This window comes from Solanum tuberosum, unplaced genomic scaffold, assembly GCF_000226075.1.
Source record: "Solanum tuberosum cultivar DM 1-3 516 R44 unplaced genomic scaffold, SolTub_3.0 scf00542, whole genome shotgun sequence".
Lineage (NCBI taxonomy): Eukaryota > Viridiplantae > Streptophyta > Magnoliopsida > Solanales > Solanaceae > Solanum > Solanum tuberosum.
The window spans coordinates 6,644-24,683 of NW_006239465.1; the positions used below are offsets into that span (position 1 = coordinate 6,644).

The 18,040-nt window shown below is 32.3% G+C and overlaps 1 long non-coding RNA gene across 2 annotated transcripts; it reads left to right on the top strand.

The window, feature by feature from the left end:
- The first annotated feature begins 642 nt into the window (after nt 1-642).
- On the top strand, nt 643-3,131 carry LOC107058549 (uncharacterized). 2 transcript variants are annotated; one of them, XR_001472111.1, is made up of 2 exons: nt 643-819; nt 2,917-3,131. It is a non-coding gene; the product is annotated as an uncharacterized lncRNA (long non-coding RNA). The 2 variants fall into 2 exon arrangements; XR_001472110.1 differs by lacking the exon at nt 643-819 and adding an exon at nt 2,306-2,346.
- The last annotated feature ends 14,909 nt before the right edge of the window (nt 3,132-18,040 follow it).

Here is an 18,040-nt window from a genome sequence, read left to right on the forward strand (position 1 = left end):
ATAATACAAGGGGAAGATCATCACAGGGATCGTCCAGACTATATCAAAAGATACTTTGAAAAAAGCGGAAGATTTCTCTATATATGATTATGAATAGGATACCCCCAAGGATATCGATAGTGATAATTATTACAGTGATTATTACGATATATCCGAATAAAGTAAAATGTTATGTGTGCAGGATGGACACTTCTTGGATTACCAAGGCCAGAGGTAAAAGTAATAATACAAGGGGAAAATCATCACAGGAATCGTCCAGACTATATCAGAAGATACTTTGAAAAAAGCGGAAGATTTCCTCCACAAATTAAAAGAAAAAGATAAACAGTGAAGCCGTCTCTACAGTAGAACCGTCATAACCTGACACCAACAATAGAAACATTGTTCATCAACAATAGAACATATGGGATCCACTAATACTAAATGTTTTTTTTCTATATTATATTATATTAATAAAAAAATATATATAAAAAAAAGAAGCTAATACTATCCTACACTACCCCACTCACCCCTACATCTCACCACACTTCTCCCATTACCCCCTCACACTACACACACGACACATGCATAAAACACAATTATAGAAAGATTACAAAAAAAAAATAAAAAAAATGAGAAAACAATCAGAATAACATACAGAAACTCACGCACCCAAATTCCAAAACACACACCAAACACTATTTCCTTCCAGCAATACTAACAAAAAAAATAAAAATCGTTCAGCGACAAAAGAAAAGTTAAGTTCGGGGTTTTTATTCGTGGTTTTTAATTTGTGGTTCCAGTTGTGGTTTTTTCTTTGTGAATTAATTTTCACAAGAGGTAATACTTAATCCTTTTTATATAGTTTAATGTCATGATTATACAAGCATTGGTTACAATTTATTGAAATTGTTAAATTTTATATATTTTTAAACCATTAATATTCGTTGATGTTATAATATGAAGAATGTTCAAATCTTTCATATCAACTTTATGTTTAGATATTTTATATCATTAGACTTAGTGCGAAATTGTTATAGCAAACCTTATTTTATTTCAGGTTTAAACAACCCATGATTTATTTCATGTTTAAGTAAAATTATTGTCTACGTTTATTCTTGCTTTTATATTTTGATTCGCTTACGATGATACATGCATTTATGGCTTAACAAACTGAAATGATGAGAATAATTAATAACAAATATTTATTATGTAAGATATTAATTTTAATTAGTAGGTTTTTCTTTCCATTTTAATAACTAAAATAAAGAAAAATAAAAAAATTTAGGTGTCCATAATTCCTAACATATTTATACTAATGTAACATGTGTAAAATTTGTATGGGAAGAAATATTATTTTAATTTATTTTTATTTGTGTTCTTATTGAATCAAAACATAATTTTTTCATTATATTAATTTTGTTAAAAATAAAAGAATAACAAAGAAGAGAAGAAAAAAAAGGGGAAGGGGGGGGCGGGGGAACCACACACGCCCTTGCCCAAACCCTCCCCCACCTCACCCAAACCAATATCTCTACTATCTTATTTTTGATATTTAATAGAATAAAATTAAATTTTAAATAATCAAGAAATAACTAAATAGAAAAATCTATTATAATTCAAAATCTCATAACAATTTCAGTTTTAAAAGAAAGTTACACATATTCTTCAATGATTCTGTATTTTCACAAAATATGCCTAAGAGTTAGAAAGTTTTCCCTAACTTAAAATTTTTGAAAATATTTTTTCTTTATATGAAAAACACCAAAAAAGACCCGCTTATTTCATATTTAAAGCTTCATAAATTACGTATATCTTATTCTCATTTCGATAAGATATATAGATAAATCTTTAATTTTTGTGACTTTAAAAAGTTAAATGGTTGCTAAAAAGTGAGAAATATTTTTTTGAAGTAAGACTATCAATTTGAAATGAAAAGTATTGCTACATTATAGGTTTTACACTTGCTTAATTTTACTTTAACAATAGAGTATCAATTATAAATAAATAGTGGAAGTGTAATTGTTTTTATATTTGATTTTTCTAGTATCTTATAAGGTGGACCCCATGACAATTTGCATTACTGGTTTTCAGTCATCGATTTTGATGGTTCTTTTTTTTTTATCTTCCAAGACAATTAATTAATTTTAAAAGGAAAAAATTAAAAGAATCAAAATAGGAAACATAAAAAAAAACTTTCTTTTCAGGTGGTTCAATCACACTTCTACAAAAAAGAGAAAAATATCTTCCTTTTCTTCTTCTTTATCTTCTTCATCTTCCTTTCCTTTCTCATCTCCCACGTTCAACTTTAAAACAAATATATAGAGAAAAATGATAACAAAAATTGAAAAGAAATCAACAAGAAAGGTCTTTTCTTTGTATTTCATATTCTTTAACCCTATATTCACATAATCACTGGTTGATCTTTAATGAATATGTAGATCTTACTTTTATTGGCTTTGTTTTATTATCATTTTTCACACTCTGTGGTTCAGTAATTGACCGGAGACTATACCATATAAGGCCTAATCACAACTTAGTCTTCTTTTTTATTTTTTCTTTATTTAGGAGATCAATTGTTAAAGATATGAACTTGGTACTATTTTTATGATTTTATGTGGAGTTTTTATGTTCTTTTGTTCATTTTGCACTTATAATTTTACTGAATTGCAGTTTTTACATTATGTTTTAATAGTTAACAGTTTCATGAATGATGAAGTTTATGTTGCCATATAGAATAGTTTGTGATGATATACTTCATAAACTTTCACTTATGTTAAATTTGTAATGATAAAATTTATATTGTAAATTAAAAATTACTTATAAAATTGGGCATTACAACATATGAAAGACAAATTGTGTTACATATTTTACTTTTGACTCCAATATGAATATCTCAATTTAAATCTTTGTTTTATTTTCTCTTTCTTTTTACAGGTATAAAAGGTGAGAATTGAAGCAAGATTGATTGCAAGCTATGTGTCACCACATTATTGATACTTTGGAAGGAATTTTTACTTATATGTCTTTGTTTAGGAATAATTTTTGATATATTTTAGTTAGATTTTTTTGTCATTGGACATAGTTTACTTTTATTTAAGGAGTTTGTAATGAGATATTATTCTTTAGTATAATTTAAGTTATTTTTATTATATGATCATGGGTGAATTTTGATACAAATATTTTTGTCATTAAATAAATTAATTCATCACAACTTGATTACTTTCAATGAAAAAAAATGTATTGTCGTAGTACCCTTTATTGTTGAATATGATTAATTTTTTTTATTTTGTGACAATTGTAATTGTCACTACTTACGATAATATTTAGTGACAATATATGTCGTCGGTAAAAGCAACACTTTTAGTGACAAAATGATAAATTTAATCACAAAATTATTAACCTTTTTTATAATAATAAATTTGTCCCTAATTTATACATTTAAGGACCAAATATTTTTTTGTATATAAAAATAGTCTTTAGTGACGATATTATATTTTTTCAACTACGAAATAAATATAACTTTAGAGACAATTGATGTTGTCCCTGATTGAACTAAATAATTAGCGACGATATAGTTTTGTCGGTAGTAATAACCTTTTTAGTGACAAAACATACTATTAACCACAAAAAAAGTTACACTTTTTATGACAAATAATAAATTCGTCACAAATGTTTATGCATTTGGAGACGATTTTTCTTTTTGTAGTTAATATATTAGTTTTAGCGACGAAGCACTAAATCGTCTTTGTATACTTTGAGTGACACACGTTTAGTGACGACTGATTGACGAAATTTTTGTCGTCACACAATTTTTTTAGTGACGAAACATGATTTATAGATGACGAAATTATTTGTCCCTCATAATCTAATTTGTTGTAGTGATTTCTACTATCTGAAATAAGTCTCTACTAGTTAAATCAAAAATATAAGTCTGCAGGGACATGGCCCCCAGCTACCTAACCAAAGACAACATGAAAAAAATTCTAGTGACCTAAATTAATGGAGTCCCCAAATGAGGAGAGGTGTTAACTGAAAATACTGCAACCTTACTAGCCACAAGTCATTGAACGAACGCTGAAATCTACATCATTAAAGGATGCAATGCAGAGAAAGATGTGTTTCTATATGTGGAATGTACTGAGTATGCTGAAGCATCAACATACTCATATAAAGTAACATATGGATGAAACGATGGAATAAAGTTTCAAAAATGTAAAGTCATAATCACAATAAAGGGGCTAAAATGAAACATTTGAAATTCATGCATAAATATCAGTTTTAAGACCTTCTTTCAAAAGCATATACATCTTTGAGTCTAAATCAATAGTCCTTCATAATCATAACATAAAATAGCATACTTAATATACCTCAAATAGAGTTAAGGGGATATCATAAAAGATACATAAACTAAAAGTTTCTTATAACCGACATACATCATTTGAGTTCATAATGCCCAACTTATAATCTCAGTTGGATGGATTGTCCTATACTTTCCGGGAGTATAGAAGCTTATTGTATCTTATGTGGATCCACTAACATGAACATGTCAACCGTCAAAGCAGTGAAACATAATAATATGTTGGCGTGTAGTTATGGAACTTGGGTTTTCTAAACCCGCGTCCTCTTGATACTAAATAGTTCTCCCAAAACAACATGTATACAGTATACATATAATGCTCATAGGTATATAAACCTTTTATCATTCATATTACATGTGAGGCTATGATCAAAAGTCATACCTTAAAACAACATGTAGTTAGGTTGTAAATCAAATCATGTTTGCTTTCATGTTTAAAAGTCATAAATATTTAAGGAACCATAGAAATTATGCTGAATCGATACTATAAGGTTTTAAAACCAAAGTGAAACAATGAAAACGTAGCTTATTGAAGAAAGATCATAATTTCATAAAAACCCTAGCTTTACTTCTAACAATCTTGTGAAATTCTTGAGAATAAAAATAATTTAGGCATGAGAGTGAAGGGATACTCTCATTGAAGCCTTACATATTGTAACGTCCCGAAACTTCTAAAAAAGGAATCGAACTATACTCAGTATTTGTATAGGACCGAACCTGATGATTTATATGTTTTACATATATTTTAAGGTCTTTTACTATCAAACACCAAGTCAAGGTCGAAGCTTTTCTATCGGCTAAGGTTTCACATGAGTTAATACAAGGGTCAACTTTAAACGACTATCTCTCTTGAAATAGTATGAGTTAGGTAACCCATCAACTATCATATTAAAAGCCTACAAATATTCTTTCCAACGCCACATACCACTTGTCAATCCGACTCTTGAGTAAAAAGTTATTCGTATTTTACTGGAGGGGCGTCAAATTGGTCGTTCGCTCTGTGCGCCTGGTAGCGTGGGTGCACCGCGCCAGGCCAATTTTCTAGTAGCCACCGTATTACCAAATTGTCCATGGGCTCCGTGCGGCCAATAGAGTGGGTGCGCCGTGCCAAGCCAATTTTCCAGTGTCAACGATTTTTGTGCTGCTCTATTTAGTAATTTAAGTTAGGGGTTCACTAGAAATTCATCTTGGACAACTTAGGGAATATTTTCCCTCAAATTCTCTCCTCTTCTCCATCTCCAACATCAAGGCATGTTCCTCTCATGTATCTAAAGTATTTCTAAGCAATCTCATTCTCTAATCACGAATTCTTCATGAGATTCTAACATCAAATCTTTCTCCCATATCTAGCAAAACCAAAACTCATCCTAAAGTTTAAGAAGGGAGTTTTGACGTTCTGCTTCAAAGTTAGAGTTTCAATTGGAGTGACTCAAGGTATGTAGGACTCTAATGAGGAATTCTTTTCATCATCATGTCTAAAATTCCTCAGTTTTCATGAATTCAATTCTATGGTTAGGGTTTATAAGCCTACTTTCAAATTCACCATTTTTATGATCCAATTTCATGATTTCTTGAATTTACTTACTCATAATTATGAATTTGACTATTGTACTGCCTTTTTATGTTTAGCAAGGTTCTCCATGGTCATCCTTATTAGTTCTTGACATGAATTTTATTTATGATTTCTTAATCTTATCTTCAAAGCATGATTTTAGAGAGTTTATGTTATTATGAAAGCTATTTTGAGAATCTACAAGTTATGCATGTTCTAGAAAACTCTCTCATGAGTTGAAAGATATGTTTTAGAAATAGATTTCATCATATGATTTTCGAAAGAAGGATTTGAGCTTTGTCTAATAGATTTGAGCATACTCACAACAAGACTTGTTTTAGAAAAAGATTTTTGAGCAAGACTCATTATAAGCTTCTAGATAAGCCTAATAGATATGTTATGACTATATGAATAGTATGTTTTGAGAGTAGTATTCAGCATCGAGTGAATGAGGGTTCTAGATAGCCAGAGTTTCAAAAATATGTGCCACAGTAGAATTATGTTTCACTGCTTTGACAGTTCATCATTTAGCCCTGAGAGACTCAGATTACTGGATCCACATTAGACATGTAGGTTCTATACCCTGGCAAGGTATATGGAAGCCCTCCCAACTAGGATGGTATGTTGGTGCATCATGAGCTCACACGATATATGTTGGTTATGAGAAACTCCCACCTAAAAGATTTACTACTTTTTTATATATATTTTCTTGATAATATTAGTATAAGGTTTTCAGATTGCATGATCTTCAGATATGCATCCTTTCAAATATGATTTTAGAAAATATGGTCTCAGATAAACATTTTTGTTTCTGTAATATTATGTCATATGTCACAGTTTTGACTCCCAAATCTTCAGTTATTGTTTGTGTATAACTCATGCTCAGATTTATAGTGCTTTTTTCTTGTATAATTGTTTATCCCAGTCCTTACCTTGCATACCAATACATTTCAGGTATTGACACTAATTTGCGCTACATTATTTTATGATGTAGATTTCAGCACTCAGATTCAGATTCTCAGGCAAACGTTCCACTAAGTTCCTCTACTTTCAGTTTTTGTGGTGAGTCCTCCTCGCATTGTAAGGACTTTAGTTATGAGATGCTAGATTTTATTCACTTCAGTTGTGTTAGCTTTCAGGCAGTTCAGGGTCTTGTCCTAGTAAATCATTTTATTCAGTTTAGAGGCTCCCAAACATTAGTATTCGGTTATAATAGACTTATCTTTAAAATTTAATTTAGTTATGTTTTTAGTTTATAGCTTCTGCTTCAGTTTTCATATGATATGCTTTGATATGTTATACGAAGGGTTAACTTGGGGGAAACATGGTTCTAAGTACCGTGTCTCGGTTAGGGTGTAGACTCAGGTTGTGACAAATACCTTAGTAAGGAAGATTGATAGAGAATCTTGAAAGATGAACCCTAGCCTTGGTGTTTCTTGAAGTTATTGAGCGCAGAATTTTAGCAGTGAATGAAAGGATTTAATTATGAAAAACTGATAAATACACATTTTAGGCCATTTAAATAACTTTCCAAAGGTTTTTATGATAAAAATACCCTCAAGAAAATAAATGATAAGAGTTGGAAGTTGAAATTTTATTTTAGTAGACAATGAGGTCCGTATTCACTCCGTGTCGCGGAGCCATCATAGAGCTTCTACCAGGTTAAAGTATCTCTAGTTAATCACTCATAACTTTTTATCCCGAACTTAGATGGACTAAAACTTGGCAGCGCTGGAAAAAAGACTCATGGATTTTTAATTTGATTGGTTATGGGCCACCTAACTCTTCATATTATATGAGATATGGTTATTTGAATTTGACCCTTATATGGACTAATTCAACAACTAAGCTCATAGAAATGCTTTGAACTTGACTTGGTGTAAGAGGTCTCTTATGGCCCTAAATAACTTCTAATACCCATTTTACACTTGATAAAGGACCTTAAAACATATGAGCAAGTAGGACATCACCTGGTTCAAGCTCATATACTTGCAACAAACTATTCAGATTCTAAGAGTGGAGTTGCGAGGTGTTACACTTACCCCGCTATAGCGCCCTGATCCACTATTACGACATCGCCATAATAGTTTCGCCCTCTATAGTGCATGTACAACCTCTATAATGCCTGCACATATATCTTGCTATAGCATTGTTATGTCTGCTATAGCGGATTGCACAAAATTAGAGACTCGGAAACCTCCCAAAATGCCCTCATTTCGCAACATACCTTCGACCCTTGACTTCCCACACAAATCTTTTCATGCCAAGATCAATTCTGAGAGTTTTACTCACCCTAATTCGATTCTGAAAAGCCCTATGAGTTTCTTAATGTCTTAGCTACTAGAAAAAATAAATCAAACTTAGACATATTGTCATACTCCTTTTTTACCACACTTACACGATTTTTTTTAAAAATTCAATTAAAATGATGTTTTGATAAGGGATTATTTATTTACAAAGTCGTCATCTATCACACCCCTTTTTTACCACACTTACACAGCTTTAAAAAAACTCAATTAAAGTGATGTTTTGATAAGAGATTATTTATTTACAGAGTCATCACTAGAATTTGAGTTTTGGTATATTGACGTATACTTGACTTTTATTATATTATTCAATATGTTATATGTATTGGCCTAATGTGCTACATGTCTGCTCATTAATTGTTTTAATATTATTGAACTGTGATATAAATGTTTTCCCTCGTGCACTTCTCTGAGTTTTCAATAATAGAATCTCAGAATTGCAATTGTGCACCCCCACTTCTGTCAAGATATAACCGGTGGGTCTTTGATCAATGGTAAGTGATTATTATTCACACATGTTTAGGATGGAGATCTCCCACGCACAAAGCCGAAAAAGATTGCTACCGGTACTTTGCTACTCCCTGAATCGAGTTGTTTGCTCGTTTTACAACAAGTCTAGATACTTTTCTCTATCAAGTTTAATCCTCGTAGAACTACAATGCAAACATGTATCCCTAGTTGGTTCCCCATTGTTTGCATCACGTGCATTCAATTTAGTCTTGCTCAACACAAGGGACGGGCATATCTAAAACATAAATCGTCTTTTAGACCAACATGTTCATGACTATGTGCTATTTGTTATATCGTTTGGAAAGCTTGATTTGAATGTTGATTGTCTTTAAGGTAGATTATGCTAAAAGAATACATAGAATCTTTCTATGTTTTTTACTAATTACACTTATTTTCGATAAATCTCAAATAGTACGGTTCTTATCTTTTTGCAATAATATATTCCAACACGAAACAATTTTTCCATTTATAGGTCAAGCATATTTTAAGTGTTACGAATTACGCGCACCTGATTCTCACTTTGATGAGATACGTAGGCATCCCTCCTTGGATTCGGTGATCTTTACTCAAAAATCAAACTAATTTTATTTTCCTTCACCAAAATTTTCCAAATTCAAAAAAAAAAGTTATTCACTTCATATTTCAAGTTTCAAGAGCTACGCATATTTGACTCTCATATTGATGAGACATGTAGGCAACCCTTCCTCGGATTCAGTGACCTCGGGTTTTAGTGATCTAAGTTCGAAAAAAAAGTTTTGACCCTTGTACAGAAAAAAAAAATCAATCAAAAGAAGTTTTCTATTATTTATTGAAAATCAAAAATGGAAAACCGTAGAAATTTGTTTGAAATCTTCACGATCTATGTGCACCTGATTCTCACCTTGGTGAGATATGTGGACATTTCTCATCGGATTCGACGATCTAGGTTGTAAAAAAAGTTTGTTCATCCTCATCCAAAACAAATGAAAAAAGTTTGTTCATTCTCATTAAAAGAAAACAAAAGTTTTTATTCTTTTTTTAAAAAAAGAAGTTTTTTACTTTATGTTTCAAGCTTGGCGAACTATGCACACTTGATTCTAATCACCTCGATGAAATACATAGTCAATCCCCTATGGGTATGGTATTCCTTAATAAAAAGGATTTTCTTTTTTGTCTTACTAAAGAATAAAAAGAAGTGTTTCTTGATTTGTTTGGTATCAACATACTTAGGAGTGTGTATGAGAAAAAGAAAAGTGTTAAACTATTTGGCATTATAAAGGGAACCTTCTTTGTTGTGACCAATAAATTTTCATGATACCTATTAATTATCTTATGTGACACTTGAAAAATTCTTTTGCTTAAAGTCACGGTAGAAATAATTCAAACCTATTTCATGTGTATTGTGTGGTGCACTTTACATCTAAAATTCAATGACATTGCATTGCTGATCTAGAACTTGGTCGGAAAATTTGTTGAGGTAAACTTTTGAGCAACACTTGACTTGGAAAATGATTTTTAGGATTTCTTTGATCCGATTGTGCCTTTGAAGACTACCAAATAACATGTTATCCATACACTACTAGAAATAAGTTGTTTACCGACTACAACTGCCGACTACAAATATGTGATCGGAAATTTGGGTAATTTTCCGACTACTATAATCGATACAGTAAAATTTATGTTATTTTAATTATTTTTAAATTTTACTGATAATAATTTTGACTACTGAAGTCGTAAGTTTTATGAAATAAATTCAACAAAATAATTGACCAGTTGTCCGATTACAGTAGTCGGCAAATTAATTAAAAAATATTTTAATTGGCGACTACTGTAGTCGGCCTTTTTATGATATTTTTAACGGAGAAGGCTCAAAAATACCCCTAAACTATCTGAAATAGCTCACATTTACCCTTAAACTATATTCCGGCTCAAAACTACCCTTCATGTCATACTATTGGGTCAAACATACCCTTCTAATTAGCAGAAGTGTGTTAAGTGCCATGTGGACGCCACATGGATGCCACATAAGCGCCACGATTTCATCAATATCCACGTAGACTAATAATAAGATTCCTAATCCCTAATTTTTCCCCTCATCTCTCCATTTCCATTTGAAGCGATTTCACCTACCCCTTTCCCCTCATTTCGCGGCTAGTGTTGTTTGTTGATAACCAGCAGGTAGGTGTTGTAGCCTCCTTATTTTTTACTCCACCTACTGGTTATCAACAAACAACACTAGCCGCGAAATGAGGGGAAAGGGGTGGGTGAAATCGCTTCAAATGGAAATGGAGAGATGAGGGGGAAAACTAGGGATTAGGAATCTTATTATTAGTCTATGTGGATATTGATGAAATCGTGGCGCTTACGTGGCATCCATGTGGCGTCCACATGGCACTTAACACACTTCTGTTAATTAGAAGGGTATGTTTGACCCAATATGATGGGAAGGGTAGTTTTGAGCCGGAATATAGTTTAAGGGTAAATGTGAGCTATTTTGAATAGTTTAAGGGTATTTTTGAGACTTTTCCGTATTTTTAATTAAAAATTAATTTAATTTTTCAATTACGGTGAAGTAATTGTGCGCCCATCTTACACTCAAAAGGTCCCCAGTTCGATCCTAGGCAACAACATTTTTTTTTGTAAAAATATTTTTAGTTAATAAATTCTGACCCATTGGGTCTTTAATTAAAAATAAGGTAAAGTAATTGGGTCTTCTTATTTTTCAATTATAGCTAGCCATTACTCACTACCGTCTCTCTAAGAACTCACGAAGGACAAATCATTTCCAGAATTCTTTGAAAGAGGTAATGTAAATTCTTTTCCACTTTAGGGTTTCAATTTGGTTAAGGTACTGTAAAGTATCGTCCTTTTTAGGGTTTCAATTTGGTTAGGTACGGTTAACTCTTCTACTCTTTAGTGTTTAATTTTGCTAGAGAAAACTTCCAAGGATTGTTTGAATTAGAAAATTGTTTCAAAACAGAATTTATTAGTTGCAACATATGAAAGTTTTTCTCAATTAGGCATTTTCTTGCGTTTGTTGTCATTTCTCTTTGTTGTTAATACTGTATGCGTCATGGGCACCTCCGAAATTTTGCTTCTGCTTTCTGGTAATTCTCCATGTAAAAAGGGAAAAATCACTTTCAATTTTATTCAGAATTTGTATAACTATACATTTAACAGGTAATTGTAAATACTAGTACTATATGTACCATTTATCGTTTTGTACTTGTCGTATTTGTTTTATTTACAGTTGTATTTGAAGTGAGATCAATTGATTACGTTACTTAGCTTACTTTTTGCTTCGCATCAAGTGGTAAAAACTGATCTAAAAATGATTATTTGATATGTCAGGTAGCTGGTAAAAGTATTACTTTGTTAAACATTAATTGATAATATAGAACTCCTGTTTTGAGCCTAAAATCTTTTTATTTCAACATTCACATCTTCACATATATCCTTTTGAGTGCATAAATGCACTTTCCCTTGATCCCACCTTCTTGAACGCAGTATCTAAGATCTATTCACGAGTCCGGAGCCTAAAGGGCAAAAAAAATGGTCAAAAATTCCAAAAGGGCACATCACTTTTTATTTTAGCCAAAAGGGCAAAATCGCTGCGTCAGCAGCGATTTTCCTCTGACAAAATGACAAAATCACTGCCCTAGCAGCGATTTCGTCTAAAAAAAAAATTTTAAAAAAAAAATAAAAATCGCTGCTTTTTTTTCTTTAAAAAAACTAAAACAGCACATCAAAAAAAAAATTAACCAAAAGGGCTTCTGACAAAACAAAGAATATACATCTCATGTACACAAAACAATGCTTCACTACTGTGGATATACATCTCATGTACATAAAAGAATATTAAATTCAGAAAAAAACTTTTTTTAAAAAATTCTTAACCAAATTCGCTGCTATAGCAGCAATTTTGAAGAAAAAAAAGTTTTTTTTTTTTTTGAGAAAATATGCAGCGATTTTTATTTTTGTTTTGTCAGAAGCCCTTTTGGTTAATTTTTTTTTTGATGTGCTGTTTTAGTTTTTTTAAAGAAAAAAAAGCAGCGATTTTTACAGAGGAAAATCGCTGCTGACGCAGCGATTTTGCCCTTTTGGCTAAATAAAAAGTGATGTGCCCTATTGGAATTTTTGACCATTTTTTTTGCCCTTTAGGCTCTGGACTCATCTATTCACTGTCAAAGATCTAAGTTGGTTGACAAAGTGAAAAGGTGAAATATGTGAATGCCCAAAAAGAAATACACACAAAGAAAATCTTCAAAAATAAAATAAAATATATATATATGAAAAAAACCTCCGACAAAAAGGATCGAAAAAGAGAAAAAAGAGAAGAAAATAAATGAGAAGCTTCCAAGCAAACAAAGATCAAGTGCGAAAATGAAAAAAATAAAATTTGAGAGCATAGTGCAATGTTTAAGAAGGAAATAATCACTTTAATTAGAAACACTTTTTTTCAAACCCGTAAGTGTGTGGTGGTAAGAAAAAAGGGGTGTGACACATATTACCCAACCCATTCAAAAATTTCCCTAGACCTCGCCTTGCTCACATTCCATCTGAGAGTGGCCTAACCTAGAAGTTTTAAGTCGTGACCCAAAAGTAATTTTCTGACCCATTTCTTTCCCCATTGGCCTATTCAAAACTAACAGGATGGGTCATTACACAAAGGGTCACCCTAAAAAATGAATTATTTACTATAGTGAGCTTTGCCAAAGCAAAGATCTTTGCTATACCGAAGGTTGGAAAAATAGTAATGTATTTTAAGTCAGTTTTTCAGTCTTAGAGCTTATTTGATTGGCTTATTTTAGGGACTTTAAGCACTTTTACAGTGTATGGATAAAATTAAAAAAATACTTTAAGCACTTGGTTATAAATCAAAATAGCAAAAATAAGTTAAAAAACATAAGTTAGAAATCCTAACTTTAAAATTTTTGACTTATAAGCAAAATATAATAAGTCAATCCAAACGGGCTCTTAGTTAGAACTTAGCTAGCGTTTGGCCATAGATTTCCAAATAATCTTGGCAAATATTATTTGGGTGAAATTTCGCCATGTGTTTGGCCAGAGTATTTGGGAAATATATTTCACTTTTTAGAAAAATATGATTTATACCCATAAATTTTTAAAACTATTAAAACTAACTGTAAGTTTGTATTACAAGTCAATTGGATCTTCGTTGCAACAATAACAAATAGTTTCCATGACACTAGAGCAATGTGGTAGTTTGGAGTGAGTGCAACAAGTATCATTCCATACATCGTGAAGTAGACAAAGCACATGACTTTATTACCCTAAGTCGATTGTTCATCATTTTCATCAACAATCATATCATCATTAATATTCACTGAATATTTCATCACTGCTTTAGTGTTCACGTAAAAAATTATGTAATACAACGCAAACAACTACTATAGAGGGTGTTTTTGTAAAAGATAAAAGTTTGCTATAAAATTTCATTTTTCAAAAGAGCCCAAATAATGAGATTTGGCCCAAATACTAGAAAAAACTAGTATTTGGGAATTTGGGATATTTGTCAAAAATATTTGCCAAATAATGGCAAATTGTATGGACAAACACTATTTGCCAAAATTTTTCCCCAAATATTATTTGGGAAATCTATGGCCAAACGGGCCATTATTAAGGCTTATTTATTGATCTGTGTTAAGAATTTGATTGTTGGTGTATCGGCACAAAGTTGATAACACATACAGTATTACTCAATTATTGAGTAGGACTTGTAAGATATGACCCCTAGGTCTAACTCAACCCCAAAAGCTAGCTCATGAGGAGAGGATTGATATATTATCTATTAATTCATCTAATTTATCGTTATCAGTTTTTAGTCCATGTAAGGATTCGATCAGTACATTCCCCAACCAATGTGGGACTTTTACCCCTCTAACACTCCCCCCCTCCCCCTTTCATGCCCAGGCTCGACTGGAGTATGGACCGGGAGCCCAAACGGGGATAGACCTGGCTCTGGTACTATGTAAAGATATGGCACCTAGGCCTAACTCAACCTCAAAAGCTAGCTCATTAGGGGAGGATTGCTCAAGTTCATATAAGGAGTCTACATACTATGTGCACCACCAATTAATTTGTTGTATGCTACCAGTATTTTAGATCACATGCTTATAGATTGCATGCCAAAGGAATCCATGTTTATAGGTTATATGGTTTATAAAGGACATGTTTATGTGTTATGTATTTTATAAGAAAGAGTCTCGAATGCTACATGGCTCACAAATCACTTGCTTATATATTACATACCTTTTAGAAACTATACACCCGCATGTCGTAAGTTACTTGTTTATATGACACATAATTTCCAAAAGTTTATGCGATTTGGAAGTCTAGGTTTAATCACTTTTATAATGTGTTATTAATTGTAAGACAGAAATGTATCTGTTTTGTGAGTTACAATTTATATGCTTTTAGGATATGGGTCTTCATAGCTCACTAATTTCATGTCATGTGTCACTTAAGAACTACTTACTTGGATGCTACTTTTTGTCCGGAAAACTATATGCACATCGGAAATATATCAAAATCATATTACTTACATGAATAATAGGCAGCACATATGTTTATGCTAGAACACATAAACTTTCTGAAATTTAATTCAAGAATTACTTATTAAAGCATGAGCATATGTGAATCGTATGTCCATGAGATTCCTTCTACCTATATTATTTCTTATATATTGTGTGTTCTCACCAAAGACATGTTTATCTGAAAAATGTTCCAAAAATGTGTGTGCTTGCATCAGATATTCATTAAGCTCGTGTTTAAAAAAAAAGGGTTTGCGCTTCCATTATGAAAAGAATAAGTTTTATACATCCAACATATTTTATGCCTTTGTTTGTTAGAGTGGTATAACTCTCATAGATCATATGTATGGAAGGTAAGGTATTAGCATGTAAAGACCCTTAAGCAGGGGCGTATACAGGAGGGGTCACCGGGTTCACGTGAACCCATGGTCCCCTCCCGAAATCATATATAGTAGTGTTATATTTTTTTAAAATATTTAAATATAGATGTGTGAACCCAGACTCAAAGCATCATATAATGTAGTACGATGATGATTGGGTGCACCTCTCTAGGTGAGGTTAGAAATTTGAATCTTTTATCTATCTTGTTTTAGTTTTCTTTCTAAGATTTTGTAACTGGTTTGGATAAATAAAAGTTAATTTTGGACCTATGATTTTAAAATTTCAATGGTTTTCAGTAAAATGAATCTAACCGATCAAATTTATGTCTTAGATCCACCTTTTTGTAATAGTGCACCCATTATCTATAAATCCTGAATATGCCTCTGCCCTTAAGGTCGTTATGGGTAAATCAATGGTAAAAGAATTTGAGTAGGATAACTTTTGGAGTAGTGAGTTGAAAATTTTAGACTAGGTCAACCTCAAACGAAATCTGTGCAAGGTGAGGTCTAGGACAATCAGAAAAAAGGATTATTAAAATGTTAAAGCTTAGGTTGGTTTTTCTATTAGCTTAGACGTTGATTCCACAAGTGGACCCACTCCAATCGTTATAGGTAGACCAAATGTGAAGGAATCAGGTAAGAAAAACTTTTGGATAGAGACTTAAAAACTCCAGGCTACGTTGGTCTTAGATAGATTCTGAGTGAAGAAGGTCTAGGGCAATCCAGGAATGGGTCAGGTGATATGTCTAAGTTGTGTTTATTTTTTCTAGTAGCTAAGACAATAAGAAATCCATAGGACCTTTCTGAATCAAATTCGGGTGAGTAAAACTCTCGAGATCGAACTTGGCATAAGGGATATTAGTTTAGGATGTCAAGGGCTGAAGGTACGTTGTGAAATGTGGGATTTTGGAGAGGTTTACATGCCTCTAATTCCATGCAAGCCTCTACAACAGACGTCATGCCGCTATAGCCAGATGACTTAGCAGGCGCTATAGTGGGTTGGACCGATATGGCAACGCCACTATAGCGGGTTAGGACGCTATAGTGGAACAAGTCAAGATTTAATGCAAAAAAATCCTATAAAACCTATTTTTGGTGTTCAGTTCTTGAGAAGAAGGAAGGCGATTTAGGGCATTCTTTTATAGTTTTTCCACCAATTTCTTCAATAAATGTATGTGAATTTCTCCCTTTAACTTGTAAATTGATTCATAAGATTTAGTTACTAGAGGTTTACTCTTGGGGAGGGTTTTAACGTGAATTAAAGGTGTAAAGAACCCTTGTTGGGTAGAATAATCATTAATTGGCATGGGTTAGGATTTGGTTTTAATTCAGGTATTGTTAAGCGATTACTGATTGATTATTGTATTTTCATTATTGGTTAGACCAAGAACAAGCATGGCACTATAAAAAGGGAAAACTCAAGTTTTTTTAAGTTTCGAAGGTTTGCTTCGAGGTAGGTGATGATTGTTGTTTACAAAGTATGTAATATGTGCATGTGAATTGCTTTGTAGTATTATTGTGTAATGCATTTGGGGGAAAACTGAAAGGTTAATGTGAAATGATATCATGTGGTAATCTTATGTAATCAAACCTGTTTATTTACTTGTGGTTTCAAGTTGGTTTCTCATTGTGATTGTGGTTGTGCATGCCATTATTTGTGATTGATGGTTGACTCGGGTACCATGCTGGTACATGAATACTAACAGATGGCTTGAGTACCACTCTTGGTATGAATACTAATAGTGATTGGTTCAAGTACCATATTTGTACACTAACAATTTGTGTGCGGGTTCCATGAGTGGTGTGTGCACGTACGTTCCATGAGTGGTGTGTGTGTGTTTGTTGAGTACAGGGCATATTCATGCGTTTTCTTCTAGACCTCAGTTGTGAAAAGAAAGACATATGAATTCAAGGGTGGGCTATTTCTTTTGGGCTGTCATGGTTTCTTCCTTATCTAGTTGTCTATGTTTTTAGACATAGACATTTAGATTCTAGACTTATGCTTTATTAGTCAAGGTTGCATCCCCTTTATTTACGATACTTAGAGTTTTAGTACTATGACTATCAGACTGTAGGGAGCTGATTCTGCAATGATTTTTTTAAGTGGTTGACTTTATGGGAACTTGATCTTTTATCTATCAAGACTGCTAATTAGCTTTTTTTCCTTTCATGATTGATTTCTAAAACTAGTCTTGATAGGTCACGCTAGGTTAGAAAATAGTTCTTCCACCGAAGGGTTAGTGTAGGTACAACTCACGATGGTCTAGGTCTTGACAATAGGGCTTTAATTTCATAAGTGAATTTAGATAAGTAGAACTTTCTATATCAAATTTGGTGGGGGGTGGGGGGGGGATTAGTTTCAACGTCCAGGTTTGAAGGTGTATTGTGAAATAGAGACTTTAAGGAGGATTTGACGAGTT